General features: G+C 49.8%; 2 long non-coding RNA genes across 5 annotated transcripts; both read right to left on the minus strand.

Moving 5' to 3' along the window:
• Positions 1-5,245: 5,245 nt before the first annotated feature.
• On the minus strand, positions 5,246-7,340 carry LOC134518640 (uncharacterized). The gene is made up of 4 exons (XR_010072021.1): positions 7,209-7,340; positions 6,822-6,877; positions 6,574-6,736; positions 5,246-6,465 (listed from the first exon to the last, which is right to left on the minus strand). It is a non-coding gene; the product is annotated as an uncharacterized LOC134518640 (long non-coding RNA).
• A 3,895-nt stretch (positions 7,341-11,235) lies between these two features.
• Positions 11,236-17,393, minus strand: LOC134518782 (uncharacterized). Of its 4 annotated transcripts, none has more exons than XR_010072057.1 (6): positions 17,248-17,393; positions 15,971-16,029; positions 14,971-15,203; positions 14,215-14,346; positions 12,904-13,003; positions 11,239-12,108 (listed from the first exon to the last, which is right to left on the minus strand). It is a non-coding gene; the product is annotated as an uncharacterized LOC134518782 (long non-coding RNA). The 4 variants fall into 4 exon arrangements; XR_010072056.1 differs by having other exon boundaries at positions 11,240-11,670; XR_010072058.1 differs by having other exon boundaries at positions 11,236-13,000.
• Positions 17,394-19,195: the final 1,802 nt, after the last annotated feature.

A 19,195-nucleotide genomic window follows, 5' to 3' on the forward strand; every position in this document is an offset into this window, starting at 1 on the left:
CAAGTTGCTGGACCTTCCGCAACAGTTTGTCCACAGCTGAGACAAGGGGGGAAAAGAGACTTTCTTCACATCGCCGGAGCCGGCCAGCCACCTCATCCACCGTTGGTCCCTCTTCACCTTTCCATTCCATTACTGCCAGGGAGTTGGCATATGACGATGGTGCGCTCTGTACAAACTTCCGCCACATGGGCCTTGTGCATTGGACCTCATCAGGGTCTGTGGGTAAGTCTGCATTGTCCAAGTCATAATAAATCATCTCCCACATGGCTAATTCTCTCAGGTACTGGATACCTCTTTCCATGGTAGTCCACTTGCTTGGTTGACAAACAACATCTTCACTGAAGGGGTACCTCTCCCTCACGCCTGACAGGAGTTGCTTTCAGAGGCTGAGGGCTTGGGTCTTCTTCCCAATTGCCTTGTCAATTCTGCCTTCCCTAGACAGGGATCCCGGCTGCCTGGCTTCCCTACCCTCTAATTCCAGGCTACTGGCCCTGTTATCCCAGCACCAGAGTAGCCAGGTGACAATGTGTTCCCCTGAAAGTCGGCTAAAATCTTTTCGCATATCCCGCAGCTCACTCAAGGATAGGGATCGAGTAATTACCTCTGGTTCTGCCTCTTCCTCCTGCTCTCGTGATGATCCTGGTTCATTGTCATCTCTTACTAAGCGAACTGATTTCTTTGCGTACTTCTTCTTCTGTATGGGGGCAACTGATACTGGCACGGGTTGGTTCCCTGGTTCAGTGGTAGTGGCTGCCACCGGGGTTGGAGTAGCTGCAGTGGCTGCCGCAGGGGTTGCAGTAGCCGCAGTGTCCGCCGGTCTGGTTTCCATCTCTTCCCCCTGAGGGTGCTGCATAATACAGAGCAGTGCGTGGTAGATAATGGCCAGGGCCCAGCACAGTGCGGTGAGTTGTGCCTCTCTAGAATAGCCACAGCATTTTCCCTTCAAATATTCTACCACTTTTTCAGGGTCCTGTAATTGTTCAGGGGTGAAGTCCCAGACCATTGGAGGTGAGAAGTTCTCTAGGTACCTGCCCATGCTCTCCCACATGCCGTGCCACCCCTGACTATCCAGTCTCAGAGCAGATCTCCGGGTGGTAGTCTTAAATAGCTGTTTAACCCTAAACAGGACCTGGAATGTATTCAGGAGACGTAACACTAGGAACATGCTGGTTTGAGTATCCCAAGGATATTCAAAATTCTCAAAAGCTGCCATACCTGACCCAAAGGAGAAAAGGGAGGCAAAAGAGCTGGGGAAAGTGTCCCCCCCTGTTTCCCCCACAGACTGGGTGTAATTATTAATAAATTCTGAGAGACGGTGCCCAAGATACGGACAGGACAGCAATACCACATAAATGCCCCAAAGTAACTGTCTAAAAAGTGATGTTATCATATCATAAACCCATATTGCACAGGACAGCAAAATGATAATCCTCATCCCTCTCCCAGAAGTAACAAAAACCTGTGTCCTGGGGAGAATTAACCCTGTCCCCGCCAGAACCAGGACAGAGGGGGTAAAAGAAAGACAGGAAAAATAAAAAGGCGAGGATGGCAAACTGGATAAAAGTTGACACAGTAAGAAAATTTAAAAATTAAAAAAGAGGGAGAAAAAAAATAGAGTCAGCAAACTGAATAAATAAAGACAATGAAAGAAAAGTTTTAAAGTAACGGAATAGAGAACAGGCAAGAAGAATTTAAAAACACAGACGGGGATCTGGGTAAATGAAGATACAGAAGGAAAATTTGGAAAGCAATGGGGTACTGGCGATACAGGTAGGTAGGAAGTTAAATAGCAGGAGTGGAGTTGGACTGACAGCCACAGGGAGAGGACACTGGAAGAGGGATGGGGGGACGAAGCAGAGGGAGTCACTGGAAATAGAGACAGGTTGCTGGGTAGCGGGAGACCTACAAATGCAATTTTCACAAACAATAGTGAAGAAGGCAGTGTAGGAATAATGAAATAATAGCGGATGGGGAGCTGTGGAGGCAGAGGTGCAGAAAGGAAGCAGAGAAGGGGACAGAGTACAAGGTGGCATTAGCAGAAGAGCAAAAAGCTTTGGGGAGCCAGAGGCTGGGACAGGCAGAAACACAGGCTGAGATCGGGAGAAGCGTGGCAGAGACGGGCCTGGACATGCAAGAGAGGAAAGTGACTCACCGCAGCTCCTGGCACAGGTGGAGACCTTCACTGCCCAGAGGCTTCTGCCTCTGCCCCTTCCTCCTCCGTGGTGCTGGCGGCCTGACCCTTGCCTGCCTAGGAGAGGGCAGTGGTCCCTTGATGCTTGTCTCCCATGAGGCTTCCCAGAGGCACAGTGGCTCACACGTGCAGATGACGGAGGCAGCGAGCTCCCAGTGCTCTGTGCTGGTGGTGCGCTCCGTCAAGGATAGCTCAGAGGGATCCTTCCTCACCGTGGGAACCATCCGTTCCTTGCTGGAGGCACCTGCTCTTTGGAACCCCCTTCACGTCACTCCTCAGCCAGCTCCAGCAGGCAGCTATGCCCAGCTAGAGACCCTCAGCACAGCAAGCCCATCCCCACTGCAGCCATGCCCAGCTAGAGACCCTCAGCACAGCAAGCCCATCCCCACTGCAGCCTTTTTAAACCCTTGGCCCAGCCCATCCTTACCTCATGGGTCCCACCTGGGCTGCCTCAGCCCCAGATGGAGCCCACTGGGAACAGGGGTTATTGCCAAAGCCCCACAGCACATCACCCCCTCCCCAGCAATGAGCTCTGCACCCTGGGGGCTGCAAATGCATCCAGGGGCACAGAGGAGGCAGGAAATATTTATTCCTTAATGTGCATAAAGAATCCCAGCAACGAGTTGGCTACAAGGCTCAGTGCCCAAATGCAGCAGGCCAGAGGGACAAAAGGGAAGAGAAAAGCAGAAGGAAGGACAGAGGGACATAGAGAAGGGGTGTGGGACAGTGTCCTGGTTCCGGTGGGGATAGGGTTAATTTTCCCTGGTATTCCATGCCATGTGAGCCACGCCCACCCTGAGCTGCCGGGGGAGGGGGCAGGAAGTTGCTGCTTAAAAGCGGGCTGGGGCGTCCCGGGTCTGGCCGGTCGGCGAGCGGCGGGGAGCGGCGGTTCCGTAATCGCGTTTATATATTTCCCTATCCGTGTTGTTGTTGTTGTTGTTGTTGTTTGCCTGTTCCCTTTGCTGTTCTGTTAAACTGCCTTTGTCCCAACCCAAGAGTCTTGCCTTTTCTTACGATCCTTCCTCTATTAGGAAGGCACGTGCGAGCGGCACGTGGTTCTTTGTTGCCATCTGAGGCTAAACCACGAGCAAATGGGACACCGTCAGCAAGAGAGGGGTGGGGAGTGGGACAGCCACGTGGAGAGAGGCAAGACTGTGCAAAAAAAAAAAAAAAAGCCAACCACACAAAAAAACCCCCAAGAGACAGAAAAATGGAGGAATAAATAAGAGACACAGGGACCAGGAGAGAGAGGTGGAAGGGACCAGCAGGACAAGAAGAGAGAGACAAGACAAGGAACGGGAGAAGAGAAACATCATCAAGAAATAAAAAATAGAAATAGAAACAGGGACCCAGAAAAAAGTACATATTGAAAGAAAAGCACCATTGAATAAAAAGCAACGGGGTACAAGAAACATAAGCAAAAAAATAACAGGGAGATGTAGAAAAAATTTAAAGAGTGACGGGGCAGAACAGGGAGGGAAGAATTGGGAATTATAGAGAGGGCTAGAAGGAGACGTAGACACAAAATTGAAAGGCACAGGATACAAGTATCATACCCAAGAATTAAAGATAGGTATGCAGAACTGTATAGAGAGAGACTGAGAAAGACAATTATGAACAGCAACAGGGTACAAGGAACATGGGAAAGAAGGGAAAGAAATTAAGTTGGAGAGACAGAGAGAGGGAAAGGTAGCAAGAAAATTTTAAAACTAACTGGGTTCAAGAAACATAAGCAAGAATTTAAAAGAAAGGGATAGAGAGGAAGAAAGAAAGTTTCAAAAGAGATAGGGTACAAGAAACATAGACAAACATTAAAAAAAAAAAAACAAAACAGTGACAGGGAGCGCAATAGAAGTAATCTGGGTTGGACTGACCTTGGCTGGCCCCTGTGTGCCCACCAAGGCACTCTATTGAGACAGGGGGAAAAATTAAAGTGAAAAAGTTTGTAGGTTGAGACAAGGACAAAAAGATCACTCAATTATTGTCACAAGCACAACAGATTCAACTTGGGGAAATTAATTTAATTTATTGTCAATCAAATAACGCAAAATAAGAACAAATCTAAAAAAAAAAATCCACCTTCCCACTACCCCTCTCTTTTTTCCTGGGATCATCTTCATGCATGACCTCGCCACATCCTGCCCCTGGGCAATGCGGGGTGACAGGGAGTGGGGGCTGTGGTCAGTTCATCTCATGTTTTCTCTGCTGCTCCTTCTTCCTCCTGCGCTTTTTGTGCTCCAACACGGGGTCCTCCATGGGCCGCAGGGGACTCCATGCACCCAGCCAGCGTTGGTGATGGGCTCAAGCTTTGACCAGCAGCAGGTCTGTCTCAGAGCTGGAACTGGCTGTGCCCAACACGGGGGCAGCTCCTGCTGTCTTCTCACAGAACTCACCCCTGCAGCGCCTGCCCCCCACAACTCAGCTAACAAAAACCTCCTCACGTAAACCCAATACAACAGCGATTGGCTACAGGGCAGAGAAGGGAGGGTGAAGAATAGGGAAAGGGAGCCACAGGGGAAAGAAAACAGCAATGGGCTACAGGCCAGAGAGGAGGAAGCAACAGGGAACCAGACAGAGAGAAACAAAGAATAGTGATGAGCTACAGGGCAGAGAGGGAGGAATTAAAAAAGGTGACAGTGAGGTGGACAGAGATAGACTGAGAAATACCAAAAAACCTTGATAAACTGAAGAAGAGAGACAGAGGAATTAAACAATATGGGCAGGGAGCTGACAGAGAGAGAGAATGATGAAGGCAATAATTGGCTATGGGACAGATGTTTTAATATGATAACATCCTTTATATAATATAGTAGATACAGGTTTTTATTTTGAACTCCTTTTAATATACATAACTCATATTTTTCAATATGTATAAAAATGAGAAATTGTTCTTTATTTCAATGCCTCATACCCATATATACAGGTTTGTTTGTTGTTTTTTTTTTTTTTTTAAATACACATTACCCCCCATGAGTTTTCAGGAACTTTTGGGCTGTGAACTGCCTCTTTTAGGGGGAACACCATGTGACACACACCGCCCCCCCCCCAAAAAAAGGTCTTGTTTTGGCTTAGAAATACCATCCAGAGTACAACTACAACCTGCCATTAAAAAAAAAAAACCCAACACGCAAACATTACACCCCACACAAAGCAGCCTTAACATCTTCGAGATGCAGTCTGCTTCACTACTGCTGAACAGCCCCTCCCACATAGCTCTGCTCATCCCCAAAAAATCCCGCTAATTCAAGAGCTGCCCACACAACCTGCTGATGGCTACTTGATGGCAGTTGACTGTACCACCTTTGCCTCGGTCATAGACATATGGCTAATATCAACATATTAGCCACAGACTCTTTTGCTGTTCCACCTACCCCTGACTCTACATGACCAGGCAGAGCAGCTCTGAGCCAAACGCACACAAGCACAGACCAACACGACGCAGAATACTACAAACAATGCACCTCACAGATGAGAGAAAACTCTCAGCAAGAAGGATGACACTGAGGCGTAAGTGATTGTTAGGCAAGAAGACCTGTGGGACCATGATGGTGACGCAAGAAGGCTCTAGGGAAACTCCAGGAAATGAGTACAATGTAATGGCCCAGGACAACAAGTGACTCTAAAACCGAGAAGATGTATGTGCAGGAAGCCTGGCTTCAAGACCTAAGAACTTAAGGATGCAGGGAAGAAGTCCCAGTCACTGAAAATGGATGGCTAGAGAACAGAGATGCTCACGCAACCAGGAACAATGCTGCAAATGAGGACCATCCAGAAACTTCTGAGATGCAAGACCGATCCATGCTTTAAGCTTATAATGCAAGAAAAGCAGCACCCAACTGGGGCAATGCCAATGAGTACAGGCATTCAAGATTCTAGGGATGGTGCCTGAAGCACAGGCTGTGCTCCTCAAGTGTAAAGAGGACATTGCGACCCAAGGAAGGTTTAAGACACAGAAGACAGACCACACAAACACCACAACAGACACAGGCTGGAACTGCCCTGCCCGGTTCGTGCTAGCATTGTGCCGAAGACTAACACACTCCCTTTACCTGCTCAAAGGGGACTGCGCCAGGACAGCCCTCTGCCCTTCTCTAACTTTAAGATGCCTCCCTGCAACTCCCAAACTTCTCCCCTCCTTCCAAACCCTCCCCAGCCCTGGGCACTCAACTTAGCTTTCAGAGGGCTGGAGGTCTTAAATCCCACGTCAACGAAAAAAAACCCAGCACATCAACTGTCTGGGACATTCCTGTAGTCACCAAGTTCCTCTTCATCATCTGCAATTAAAGAAAACCAAACAGTGACAGCAAGAAGTTTCAGAGAGGTCAGTGCCAACCTCTTCCACAATTTCCCATTCCTCAGAAGCACAATGGGATTCCACTTACCTGCTCATTCCAGAGTCAGATGCTGTGGCCATCATTGCTTGAGATACCAAGAAACAAAATTACTGTTGCACATGTGAGAAGTCACCAGCCCCAAGCTCCTCCTCGCTGCTGCCTCAGCTCACCTCTAATGCTCATCCACTTCCAAAGATGGCTCACAGGGCACCTGCAAAACCAGAAGGTAAATACTTAACCAAGTCACCATATAATACTTCACTATTAGGCACCAATGTGGCCCACAACCACCTCACCTTCTCAGCCAGTTCATCAGCATGCAGCTTAGCCCCTCTGAGCCTGTGTCCCACACCTGGAAAAAAAAAGCCAACCAAAAGGCATATGCTAAGATACTGCCCGGAACCTCCACCTGCCCACAGCCATTCCTGTCTCCTTCTCCTTTACCCTGGCCCCTTGCCCACCTGCCCTCCATAGTTTTGGGCTGCTGCTTTGAGGCTTACAGACCATCTGTAAAACAGACCCAAAAGACACTTAACACTTCACCCACAATATAACATCTGAGAAGAATTGCTGCTTCAGCCCACTAGTCATTGCTCACCTTGCCCAAGTCATGACAAGTGCCAATATCCTGCTTTACTCATCACATCACACCTTCAAAATTAAAAAAAAAACAAAAAACACACCCCACGACCAAGCCGTAATATAGTCACATAGCCACCAGTCAAATCTTCCCTCCAGCACCATGCACTGACCCAGCTTCTCACAGGGTCCCGCTTGCCTCCTCCATCACTCTTTGGTGCACATCTTGTCCCTCCGCATCTGAAAAAATTCATGAACAAGTCACCCAGATGCTGATCAGTAGCTGAACAATTCCAGGGGTCTTGTTTCCATTTAGGAATACCATCTACGCTCCAACTACAGCCTGCCATTAAAAAAAAAATTGGACCCAACATTAATCCCCACACTTACAAGCCTTAACACCTTCAATCTGCTTCACGACTGCCAAACAGGCTCTCTCAGAAGGCTCCAGTCATATCCATAAAATACTATGGAAATGACCGTCTGGCTGCTTGATCCCAGATGAAATGAAATGAACTGAAATGGCTGCTTGATCCCAGATGACTGTACAACCGTTGGTTAAACAGTCTTGGCAGATCAACGTATTACCCATAGACTCTTATTGCTGTTCCACCTAACCCTGATTCTACACCCCCAGGCAGGGCAGCTCCATACCAAACACACCCATGTGCAGCCCAACACCACACAGCACTATAGACAATGTGACTCCAAGATGAGAGAAAACTCTCCACGAGAAGAACAACTTTCAGACAAGAGACACTGTTGGGCAAGAAGACCTACAGGGCTGCAGCACAGAAGTGAGGAGGGTCTATGGCAAAGCCATAAAAGAGTCAAATGCAATGGCCCATTACAAGAAGTTCCTGTCAAAACTGAGATGAGGTGTGCAGGAAGCCTGTCTTCAAGACCTGAGAACGTAAGGATGCAGGGAGGAAATCCCAGTCTGTAAAAGTAGATGGCTAGAGCTGCTAGAGCTCAGAGAACAGAGCTGCTCACGCAGCTGGGAACCATGCTGCAGAAGAGGACCGTCCAGAAACTTCTGAGAGGCAAGCCTGATCTATGCTTTAAAATTGTTATGCAAGAAAAGAAGTGCCCATTGGGCGCTATGCCAATTAGCACAGGCATTTGAGACCCTAAAGGTGGTGCCCGAGGCACATGTTGGGCCCCTTGAGTGCAAAGAGCAACAAGGACATCAAAACCTAAGGAAAGTCCAAGACACAGAAGACAGAGCACACAAACCACACAACAACAGACACAGGCCAGAACCGCCCTGCCCAGCACGCACTAGCTTTGTGCTGAAGAGTAACCCGCTCCCTTTGCCTACTCAGAGGAGACTGCTCCTGGATTGCCCTCTGCTCTACCCTGACTTTAAAACTTCTCCCTGAACCTGTCAGCCTTGGCCCCTCCCCAGTGCCTGTCCCTCTACTTAGCTTTCAGAGGGCCAAGAGTCTGAATTCATCCTTGACAAAAAAAACACAACAAACACCTAACTGATGTGTTCCTGCAGTCACCAGGTTCCTCTTCATCTGCAGAACAAAGAGAAACCACAGCTCCAGCAGTGACCACCATGACAGTAGATGCCAACCTCTTCCACAACACCCTCATCCTCAGAGGTGCCATGGCAATCCAATCACCTGCTTCACACCAATTCCAGAGTCAGAGGCTGCAGCAACAATTATTTATGTCACCTAAGATACCAACAAACACAAAATTACCATTGCATTGCTGTGAAATCACCAGTCCCATGCTCCTCCTCAATACTATCCAGCTCACCTCAAATGCAAGAGACTAGAACAGACCAGATCCTGTCAACACCCAAATTCAAATGCAAAACCAATATGACAAAGACTGTTGAACCTGCCTCCCTTTCCCAGCCAACCCCCAGTGCCAAAACTTTAGAAACCCCTTCTCTTCTCCTCAATTGTCAAGGAAGGAACCCCACTTCTTCCCGACAGCTCCCATCCTGTATTTGCAACCCTGAACCCCCTGCATCAGCCACTCTTCAGGAGCTGCTCTTTTGAGCCATGCTCTGCGTTCCACAGGCACCTCCTACCTTCTGTCCTCCCACAGACTCTGGGCTCTGCTACAGACCCAGAAAATAAGTAATGCCCTGACACAATCTATGAGGGGCCTGCTGCAAGCTGCAAAGACTCTAGGGACACTGTGGCACCCTTCGGGCAATGGGGAAAGGTGATGAACCATCCCATACCCTGAAGGACACTATGCCTTACCTCCCTGCCGCTTTCTTGAGAAATGCTAAAATGCCACATGTAGACGCATACAAAGTGCTCATCCTAATCCCTACAAGATAATCTCACCATCAACCCAATTAAGAGAAACAATATCAGAAGCTTACACAGCATACAGCAGAACCGGCGAAAAAAAAAACATAGTTCCATCTTCAATAAAGTCAGGAATTCTAGGAAAATGCAGCACTCCTGGAATAAAGACAAGTATACTATTAAACCACCTGGGCACCCCCTAAACACTCATTCCAAAGTTACTGACCCGAAAAAAAGGAAACAAAAAAGCAGCATACAAGTCAACTTTCTACTATACAGGCGGCTGGATGTTTACTGGTGCTGAAGGTCTTAGCTCAGCCTTCTCACCTCTGCCTCACACACCTGCCCAGACAGCTGAGCCCAGCCCAAAGCTGCAGCCAGGTGAAGGGCCAGCATCACCGACGCCAGAGGAGCCCAGCAGCAGAAGGAGCTCCTGTGCCGAGGCTGTGGCTCGTATGCCCCAGGCCCCGCCCTTCCCACAATCCCCTGGGGAAAGGGGCGGGGCCACCCTCCACCCCCACCCCAGAAGACATAAAGGCGGCCACAGGAGCAGGAGCTCTTTTGCTCCTGCCTCAGGTTCCCAGCAGGCAAAGCGCCATCCCTTTTTATTTCCTTCTGGGACGTGCTTCTGGTGATGCTCTGACTGCTTTTGTTTGAGTTCTGTTCAGTTGTTGCTGTGGAAAAGAGAGTTCTGCAGGGGCCGCTTTATTTTTTCAATCTTCAGATATTTTTGTGGTTAACTGTTAATCGTGTTTTATGTTTTTGGAAGAGTGCTGGAAGCATATAATTTCCAGAAGACTCATGAGCATTTACGGGGTTTTGGAGGACTAAAGTGCCATAGAGACGCGCGTCGGAGGACTGAGGGGCTCCTGGAGGACCGAAGTGCCATAGAGACGCGCGTCGGAGGACTGAGGGGCTCCTGGAGGACCGAAGTGCCATAGAGACGCGCGTCGGAGGACTGAGGGGCTCCTGGAGGACCGAAGTGCCATAGAGACGCGCGTCGGAGGACTGAGGGGCTCCTGGAGGACCGAAGTGCCATAGAGACGCGCGTCGGAGGACTGAGGGGCTCCTGGAGGACCGAAGTGCCATAGAGACGCGCGTCGGAGGACTGAGGGGCTCCTGGAGGACCGAAGTGCCATAGAGACGCGCGTCGGAGGACTGAGGGGCTCCTGGAGGACCGAAGTGCCATAGAGACGCGCGTCGGAGCAGTGACGGGCTCCTGGAGGACTAAAGTGCCATAGAGACGCGCGTCGGAGGACTGAGGGGCTCCTGGAGGACTAAAGTGCCATAGAGACGCGCGTCGGGGCACTTTCAGGGTCCTGGAGAACCCCGGGGACAGGGAGATGAACACCCGGAAAACTGCGGGGCACTGCCGGGGGCGCGGTATCGCGTAAGAGCCGATACTGGAGTGCCGATGGCAGCTCTCGAGGCTGGGCCGGAGCCCCCGCGGTCCTGGTTCGCCCTGCGGCCGCCGCTCGCTCCAGACCGTCGCCGGACCGGCCTCCGCGAAGCCGCGCATGCGCACGAGCTGCGGAACCAACGCGCCGCGGGGGCGGGGGCCGGGGGCGTGGCCAGGAAGGGCGGTGGGCGGGGCCGCGGCTCCCCACCTGCAGGTCCATCCCTCAGCCGCGGGGCGGCAGCACCCCCGGAATTACTGAGGGAATTTAAATTGTCTGTTTGCACTTACATAGAAAGTGCTTAGACTTACACGTTAACACTTATGATACGGGATATCTGTTTAGACTGTTTGCTTACACATCTATTTCGACACTAATATCTTTCTATAAATACTTTTTTTAAGTATTTTTATATTCTAGGATCTTTCATATAACACAGAAGCACAGAATCATAGCATCCTTCGAGACAGAGGTTTTTATTTTGAACTTATTTTACATACATAAATTAATATTATTTCTCAATATATATATTTCATATATATAAATGGGGGATTGTTCTCTATTTCAATGCCTCATGCCCATAGTTACAGGTTTTCACATTTTTTTAATGCATCCCAAGAATTTTCAGACATTTTGGGGCTGTGACCCACCTCTTTTGGGAGACCCTCACATAACCCCCCCATCCCCCACTCACCCACATCATCACTGCCCCAATGACATCAGGGCACCCCAAACAACATCACCCCCTGAGACGTGCCCACAGACACCCTTCTATTCACACCAAAAAAAGGCCCAAAACACCCAGACCCAGGGCTGGCCCCTTCCCCTCAGGGGACTCCGCCACCAGCTGCAAACCCAGGCTGGAGCATCCCTCAAGCCACATGAGACACCTGGAAAACAGAAATCCCCAGTTAGAGTTCAGTGTGCTAAAAAAGTAGCACAGAAGAAAGTAGAGGAATTCCCTCAGACCGAGGGACAGGACAGTGGCTGAGCTACAGGAGGATTGTAGGGAAATGCCTCAGCTACAAATACAGCACAGCCTTCAAAAGCCAGCGCCAGCTCAACTCTTAAAGTCAGGATTAAGGCTAACCGATGCCATTTTGAACACATTCTTAGCAGAACGGCGAACCCTCCGGCCGGCGCTGGGAAATGCCTGGCCCCTTCCTTCCAGTGCAGCCGCAGGGAGATCCCGCAGGGCAGCAGGACCAGGCTGGGCCGTAACCAGAATCCACGCTGACGGACCCACCGCTGCAGCCACGGCCCTCACGCTGCTGCTGCCACTCACCTCGCTTGCAGGGTCGATGCAGCCGCGAGGGACAGGTCAAACCCTGAAGAGCCAAAGGAGCAATGAAGAACCTCGGTCATTCGCTCCATGCTGAAAAGGTGTGCCTACACTTACATACGCTCATTAAAAATACTCTAAAAGTATTTGACTTCCCTGTGGCACTAGTTCAACTTGCACGGCTGTGAACTGATACCATTAAACTACCCCTCTCCAAAATACACAATTATCATTTGACTGCAGGTTTTTTTGGGTGTTACGCAAGGAGGAGGGACATCTGGCCAGCGGCACTGCTTGAGAGAGATGCTACCGGGCTGCCGGGGAAATGCACCACTGAAAACCAGACAGAAATAAAGTACCTCAGAGCACTCTGCCATAACAGTGGGGAAAACCCAGTAACATCCAGTTGCCTCTCTTTTTAAACTGTTAGAACTAACACCTAACCACTTCGCTCCGCCTCATAAATTGTATGCTACAGCTATTGGGCACTTGCGCTTTAAACAATGCGAGTCAGTGGGTAAATTATACAACATTACCTTTTTTGGTTTTTTAAGTTTAATTTTGCATAGAAAAACCAGGAATATAAACCCCCAAATGGTTTCACTTTTGAGCGTCGGGGGGGAAATCAAATCCCCGGTGCCGCAATCCATCAAGCTACCAAAAAGCACCGGCAGATGGGCGAATGCTTTTGGCTGCCTGACATGCTCCAGAACAGAGCTTATGTTATTTTTAGTGTTTTCTTAAATATTTTATACAAAAACTATAACAGGAACGCTTTGTCAGCTCTCCTTCTAACTTCAAAGTCCACGCTACAAGGACCTTAGGAAAAAAGCAGACACACCTCGTACTCGCAGAGCACTCCGCATCCTTTCCATCTGTCCTGCACTGTCACGGCACAACAAAAGGGCGACCACGGAGAAAAGCTGGCAGCTGACATTCTGCTGAGAGAGGGGAAAAAAAAACCAAAAAAAAAACACAAAAAACTTTGAGCACAAAGCTGGGTAGGAATTTAAAGCTTCCTTCTTTCATGAAGGTTTGCGAAGACTCCATCCGAGTGGAGGAAAAAGCATTCGGCACCATCTCTGGCACAGTCGTCGATACGGGTCACTAGATCTTTGCATTTTTTAGACAACTCTGACTTTTTTGACTCACTGGCAGATTCAGTTGCACTAGAGCCATTTTCCCAGGTAGCCTGGGGCTCTTAAATCGCTTTTCTGGTGACTTCATCCTCAGAAACACCTTATTTCACTCTCCCAGGGCTGGGACAAAAACATCAAGCCTGCAGTGACTGCTCCCACATCAAAGGCGCCAGGAGGCAAAGCTGTGGCTTGTCCTCACTGTCCTTTGGCCCCCCAAAACCCTGGGGCTCCACGCTTTCCTGGGGAATTCATCCCAAACAAAAAAAAAAAAAAAAGAGACTTTTTTTCCCCTCATGCAGGGAATAATTTTTCCCTTCCATCCGCTCTCAGGCAACTCCCCGGGCTGCCGGAAAAAACACGCCACTGAAAGCCAGACAGAAATGCAGAACTTCAGGGGACGCAAAATATCAGGGGAAAACAGCCCGTTACATTCGGTCGCCTCTCATTTTAAACAAGTACAACAAACACCTAACTGCTTCAGTACGCCTCATAAAGTGTACACCACAGCTATTCGGCGGCAGCAGTTTAAACAACACGAGTCAGTTTGTAAATTATACAATTTTAGATTTTTTTTTTTTTTTAAAGTTTCATTTAGCGTAGAAAAATCAGCGAGATAAGAGATCCCCCCCCAAATGATTTTACTCTTAAGGGCCAAGGGGGAAATCAAACCCCTGGTGCCACAATCCATCAGGCTACCAAAAAGCACTGGCAGATGGGCGAATGCTTTTGGCCGTGCTGAACACGCGGAGGAATGGGGTTTTATGAGGTCTCGACTGTAACAACTGAGAACGCAAAGGCCGTCAAAGAAGTGCAAAGAGAGCGCAAAGTCTCGGTGCTCGTGACTTCCGCTGCCCAGTGCTTCATCTCTGAGGACCCGCTCTGACGGGAACTTCATAAAAAGGCAACTGCTTTGAGCGAGAAACATTTCTATTTCAGAAAATCTCTTTCCAACCTATGTCAAAACGACACACCGTGGGTTACAGACAAAGGACACGACGGAAGCAACAACTCACCAGAACCACATCAGGACTCGCTGTCACTAGTTACGAGGCTGCTGGTGCTTCGTGGGAATGCCTGGAAAACACGCAGAAGCGAGACGCCACTTTGTCCCGGTTCATCCATGTCTCTCCTTTGACCTCGATCGCCTTTAGGACAGATGCCAGTATCTCAGTAAGGTTTCTCGACTCCTGCTATAAGATACCCTAAAGACTTATGGACTGAAAAAGCATAAAGCTTTTATCGTGAACACAGAGTCTGCTTCTCCTGAACATGTGAACTCTTACGAACAGTTTCTTCCCCCTTTTAGTACACAGTTTTTTTCACGGCATTGCTTAACGGCAAGCACACAGAAAAAGAAGATTGTGCTTTCAGGAAGAGAAAATAAACACAGGGAAGCGAGCCTTGCATGAGCGTAACATGCTCCAGAACGGACCTTATACTCTTTTTAGTGTTTTCTCAAATTATTTCGTACAAAAACCATAGAAGAAGAGCTGACAAAGTTAACTTCAAAGTCCACACTACAAGGACCTTCCAGTCCTTCCCAGTATTGCCAGCACTTTTCACAGGCGAGTTGCTTCATTGCTCGTCTAAAATTATGCAAACGAAAGCTGTAGCCATGAAAGAGGCATGACAAAGAAAAGGAGAGGTCCGGCAGCAAGACGGCTCTGCAGGCTGCCACCTGAGGTCAACAGCACACTCTGTTTTTGAAAGCACACGCACCCCCACCAAAGAAAACAAGCAGACAGACAGACAGACAAAAAACCCAGGACCTTGTGTCTTTTCTGGCTGCCGGAGCTCATCCCTGTCTCAGCATATCGTCTTGTCAGAGCACCAAGTGCAGGCCATCTGTACGCCGAAGACATTTGCACATGACGAATACGTGTTCAGAAATAGCCCAGATCTCTAAGAGCAGTGTCATTTTTCTGGTTGAAGAATCATAACTCAATTTTAGTCACTGGCATGGTCAGGAGGAAACTAATTAACTTTTAAACGTAGTCTTTCCCTAGGGACAAAAAAAACGTATTAGAGACTGAAAAAAGAAATTAAGGATGATTCAGAGCTCCCACCCATGACGGAGCTGTGGGGACGTTAGCAAAAGGGAAGACCAACAGCAGCAACGTCCAGTGAAGTTTGGCTTTCATTCTGACCACGTACTTAAGAGACCCACCGAGTCTACACCTCAGTCCTAGGAAGGACCAGTCCTCTTCCGGAACGACAAACTTTTTTTGCTTAGAAGTCCTAGACTGAAGGCTCCACTGAACAATGTGGACGGAGCCACAGAAAAATACACCCTCCACAGCCAAGCAATAATAATAATAAAGAAGAAGAAAAATCAAGCAACGCATCAGCTTCCATCATGTTTCAGTCAGTACGTTTCTAGTGGCACCTAGGTGCTCAAACATGAGCCAGACTGACACCACAGACTAGCCCAAATTGAGTTACGCGTAGAAAAACAAAAGGCTATTTCCCACTTGCCCCTGGAACCAGTAGGAAAACACAGAAGAGAAACGCTTGACCCTAACGAAGGTAACAGGCAGCTCTTAATTTATCCTAGCTGAAAGTTCAGGCTTTGATCCCAAAGGAAACCATTCCTAACTACCAAGGGACCTGCTCAGACAGGAGGCACGCTCTGTTAACTGCAACTCCTCGTCAGCTTCTCTGCGCTGGCAGCAAACGTGCCTTTTCTGCGGCTTTGACGTGGAGTATCTGTAGTGTCCCTGAACTCACAAATGTTTCTCTCCGCTCCCCCAGCCCCACACGTGCCATTACCTGAGCAGCAAGCAGAATCAGCCGTGCAAGATTCTCTTGCCGTGCCGCAGAAGGTGACCCTGGGAAAAGAGGAGGCGAGAAATGAGCCTGTTTGTCCCACCCAGCCAACAGGGATGAGCCAGGGGACCCCCACCCCACCTCTGCCCTCCGGAGTGGGGCCGGGAGGGACCCTCCGTGCAGAAAGAGGGGGCCTGGCGTGGATTTAATCTTGAGCCCTCTCCCTGAGCACAAAGACACACAACTCCCCCTCTTTCTGAGCCCCAAAACCAGCCACACGAGCCCGTTTGCCAGGCCCAGGAGCAAGAGACCTGGTCTCCATGTGGGGCCCCAAACCAGCGCCCGCTCTCTGCTTCCTCCCCAGCTCTGCAGTCCCCCTTGGAAGAAAGGCAGGTATTGCTTTTGCAGAGGAGAAAAGCCATCTCCATCAGAGGTGACATGGTAAGGGAATGACTAAGACAAAGAGGCTCCAGCAAAGGCTTGTAGAACATCTCTTATCACACAGACAAAAGGACAAACTGATTCATACTGGATTAGTGTCTAGAAGGGTAGTCAAACGTTTAACGAGAGCTAATAACATTGAGCAATTTTTACCAAAAAGGAAAGAAAGAAACGAGTCAGATAATCCCTTTAGGTGTACCATAAAGAGAAGTAAACAGAGGCAAGACATCCAGGAAGAATTTTAGGCGCTGCAGACAGACAGTAAACCCTGGAGTAGCTAACCAATGGGAAACAGGGGAGGGAAAAATTCGGCCGGGATTAAGAAATAAAAAGGTGTGTTTCAAGACCTGAAAGCGTGCCTACTTGCTAGGCCACCCGCTCTTGCAAGTACGTGAATAAAAATGTGCTTCACAGAGGATTCTGCCTGAGCCTATTTCATTCGGACCGGAACTGATTTCTCACACCCTGAGCGATCCTGAGGGAGCGCAGCCACCCCACAGCCCGGCACCCCCAGGACCCACAGGCACCTTGGGGAGGGAGCGCTGGGGACCTGCGGGGGGGGGCCGGCCGCGCGTCCCTGCGGGGCGGCACCGGCACGGCCCGGGCGCCGCTTTCTTGCCGCCCTGACGGGCTTCATTTCTCCGTCATCGCCGGCACCGCACCCCAAACCCCCCAGGCCGAAGGGACCCCGCGGGGAGCCGGGCCCAGCCACCCCTCTCTGACCCGACAATGCTCCCCCTCAGGCGCCCCGTTCCCCCTAGCCCGCACAGGGCCCTCCCGGGCCCCCCCCCATCACACCTCGTGGCCGCCTTAGGGGCCCCCCGCCGCTCCCCGCTCACCTTCACGCGGTCCAACTGCCTCACGACGTGCTCGCGGCGGCCCCACGGGCCCGGCCAGACCGAGCGCCCGCCCGCCGGGCCCCGCTTTGCGCCCGGAACACACAGCTCCGATTTCGAGACGGCCGCCATTTTCCCCCGGCCCCCTCCTCTTCCGGAGCGGAGCGTCCCGCCCACGGCACGCGCCTATTGGCCTCCGCACGCCCCTTCGCTCCTCCCTTGTTTGAATCACCTCCGCTCCATTGGTTCTTCGTGGCGTCAATCCTCCCCGCGCCTTACCCCCCCCCCCGCGGGGCGATCCGACCAATGGGAGCGCGGCACCTGCACTCTGATTGGCCCACCCTCCCGCCCATCCTCCAGGGAGCGGTTGCCATGGTGAAGACGCCCCGGGGGGGGCGCGCGTCACTGTACTCACTGCTGCCGCCTTGTGGCCACGATCCGGTACTGCAGGAGGCGAGGTGCGCATGCGCAGTACAGCGCACGCCGCTGCCCTCCCTCCTCTCGCCCGGCGAGCAGGAGCCGGTACCGCAGCTCGGGGCGGGAGGCGGAGCCGAGGTGGGCTCTATTTTCCCCAAATGTTGGTGTTTTTTTTTTTTTTCGCTGTCCCATATTATTCAGTTTGGGGGGTTTCAGCGCTTTTCCACAACATAAGAGTGGTCGGCCTTTACTTTTGGTCATGCGAACGCGGGATTCCGTGCCGCTCTCCGGCTGCACAAATCGAGGCGCATCTGGCTTTCCCGGCAGCCCGAAACTGGCGGGTTTTTTTTTTTGGCCGGGGATGGCGCCCGGCAGCCGCCCGTGCGGGGCCGGCGCTGCGGTACCGGTTACCGGGAGGCCGCAACGGGCTGGACGACACCGTCCCGCGGGCACCGCGGTAGCGCGTTGCCGGTACCGGCGGCTGGCGGCGTGGAGCACAGGGATGCCAGCGGCGCCTGAGCCGCAGTACCGGGATTTGGTCGCTGGGCGGCAGCAGCGAGCAGGGCCTGGCGTGCGTGCCCGGGCTGACATCGTAAACGGGGCATTAAGGAAAGCCAAGAAATACTCGAAAAATAAAAACAGTGAACGGGAGAGAAGTAGACAGAAAATTATAAAAGCAATGGGTTTTAGAGAAATAGAGGAAAAAGATTAAGAATAGCGACAGCGAACTAAAATGCAGACATGGAAGTTTTTTAAAAATCAAGGGCAATAAGACAATGAACAGAATAAAAGCAGACAGAAAATTATAAAAGAAACTGTGATTAAGGAAATAAGGAAAACTAAAAAATAGCACCGGTGAACTAAAACGGAGACATAGAAAATGGAAAAAGTGATGGCGAAGCAGCAAGAGGAGGGAAAAAAAAGACAGCAAAGGGGAAAAAAGGATGCATAGAAAGAACTTTTATAAAGTCATGGGAAATAAAGGGAAACAAGAAAAAAAATAGGGACAGCGAACTGAAATGGAGACATAGAAAGAATATCTAAAGAATGAGGGCAGTAAGGAAAGACAAGAAATAATTAAAAAATAAAGCCAGTGAAATAAAGACAGCGAATGGGATAAAAGTAGACAGAAATTTTTAAAAGGAACAGTGATTAAAGAAATACGTTAAAAATAGCAACAGCACACTAAAACGGAGATGTAGAAAGAAAATTTAAAAAGTGATGTCCCTTAAGGAAAACCAAGAAAAAAATAATAAAAAATAAAGACGGCTAATGAGATAAAAGTAGATTTTCCAAGTCAAAGGATTGAGAAGAACTAAAAAGTAGCAACAGCGTACTAAAATGCAGATATAGACAGAATTTTTTTAAAGTGATGGCACTAAGGCAAGATAAGAAACAATTAAAAAAGCAGTGAATGGGATAAAAGAAAGCCTAGAAAGAAAACTTAAAAAGCGATGAGCTTTAGGGGAGAAGGCAAGCCTGAAACACCATAGGAAGAAAATTTAAAAAGCAACAGCACTAAGGAGAGACAAGA

The sequence above is a fragment of the Chroicocephalus ridibundus genome, chromosome 7 (assembly GCF_963924245.1).
Source record: "Chroicocephalus ridibundus chromosome 7, bChrRid1.1, whole genome shotgun sequence".
Lineage (NCBI taxonomy): Eukaryota > Metazoa > Chordata > Aves > Charadriiformes > Laridae > Chroicocephalus > Chroicocephalus ridibundus.